Here is a 2,109-nt window from a genome sequence, read left to right as displayed (position 1 = left end):
ATGAACTGGATTAAATCCTGCCTTGGATATTCAGTACTTATTTACATCTGTTAAATTTATTTCACATATATGAATCTGTTTTACCATGTGTGAAAAGTGAAATAATGATAGCCTAGAAGGACTGTTTTAAGACTGAGATAATATCCTCAAAGCTATTAGCATAATATCTGGCTCATGACCACCTATTCATTCAATACACATTTATAAAAAGAGTCTGCAAGATAATATCCATTGGTTTAGGCACTGTTTATCAAAATAATAGAAAAGATAAAATAAAGCCATTAAAAGTATAAGGTGATATTAAAAACAGTAATAATTATTAAAAAGCAAAGACAAAACAAAACTCATCAAGTAAGTAGATTGCATGTGAAAGGGTGGTCAAGGAAGGGCTCTTGGGAGATGCTATCTTCAAGGAAACTAGAAGGGAAAAGGATGGTGTGCTTTGTAGATATCTGGAACAAGAAGCTTCTAGGCAAATGCAAGAGTCCATGAACAGAGTATGTACTGCATCTGTTGGACTCTGCCTGCAATGCAGGAGCCCCATGTTCGATCCCTGGGTCAGGAAAATCCCCTGGAAAACAGAATGGCTATCCACTCCAGTATTCTTGTCTGGAGAATTCCATAGGCAGATGAGCCTGGGAGGCTACAGTCCATGGGCTCACAAAGAGTTAGACACAACTAAGCAACTAACACTTTCACTTTTCACAGAATTCATACAGGTCCTAATTGTTCCCAGAAGGTAAGAGACAGGTCTCCTACCCAGAAGGTAGGAGACAGTATCACAAATAGCATACATGCAGTAAATTCTATAGCTAAGAACAAGGACAGTGGGATCAGATTATCTATATCCTATGTCATCTGGATATAACCTTCTGGATTTAGGCTTAACTCATTTGTAAAGTAAGAACAACCATCTCCTAAAATTGTTGCAAGAATTAAATGTGCTAATAAACAATAAGGTGCTAGCACACAGCAAACATCAAAGAAGTCTTATTTTTTAAATTAACAACAAACATAGAATAGAGTATCATGCTGCCTGTACTGGAAAATCAACTTTCATTTAATGAGAACATAGTCACTCCAATGAGAATTCTTGGATTACCATTTTGAAATATACTTTATCTGTGCGAATCTTATGAATGTGTTCTATTTTGAAAATATGCCTTTCCTACTCCTCTCTAGTTTTATTTTGAGGTTTCTTTTAGATAGAGTTGGTATTTCATTTATTTCCAACTTTAGAAATCATACTTAAGAGTTCTGCTATCTCATAAACATCAGTGAGCTACACAAATATTTTGAAAATTGATGACTCATACAATTCAAAGAAGAATTTTAAAATTCAAGAACAAATAGTTTTGATGCTTTCTTTTTGTAAACTTTTGACAGCAGGGTTAAACATTGTATCTAGTTTAAGCATGACCAGAATTTGTTTCTTTGTTTGTTTTTTTCATTTATTTTTATTAGTTGGAGGCTAATTACTTTACAATATTGTAGTGGTTTTTGCCATACATTGACATGAATTAGCCATGGATTTACATGTGTTCCCCATCCTGATCCCCCCTCCCACCTCCCACCCCATCCCATCCCTCTGGGTCTTCCCAGTGCACCAGCCCTGAGCACTTGTCTCATTAAGCATGACCAGAATTTGGCATTCAAATAAAATTCAGATCTCATTGCCAATTATAATGTCTTCTGCATTTAGACTATGAATTTGCTGCTTGCTCTTTCACTCATTTTCCTAGCCAAAACTGACAATAGTACAGTGAAGTGGGTATTGTTTCCCCTACTTTAAAGAGGTAAAAACTAAGAGTCAGAGAGAGTTAACAAATAACTATGATGTTAAATGTGAGAGGTAGAATTCAGTCTTGGATATCTTAAGTTAAACATGTATTCCCTATTGTGAATGGTCAGAATGTTAGTGTTCCCCCAAAATTCATGCAAAAGCAGGAAGTCAAGAGATACCTGGAGTAACAGGCAAATTTGGACTTGGGAGTACAAAACAAAGCAGAACAAAGGCTAACAGAGTTTTGCCAAGAAAACGCACTGGTCATAGAAAACACCCTCTTCCAACAACACAAGAGAAGATGCTGCACATGGACGTCACCAGAT

This window comes from Dama dama, chromosome 1 (assembly GCF_033118175.1).
Source record: "Dama dama isolate Ldn47 chromosome 1, ASM3311817v1, whole genome shotgun sequence".
In the NCBI taxonomy this organism is placed as follows: Eukaryota; Metazoa; Chordata; class Mammalia; order Artiodactyla; family Cervidae; genus Dama; species Dama dama.
This window is presented reverse-complemented; position numbering follows the sequence as displayed.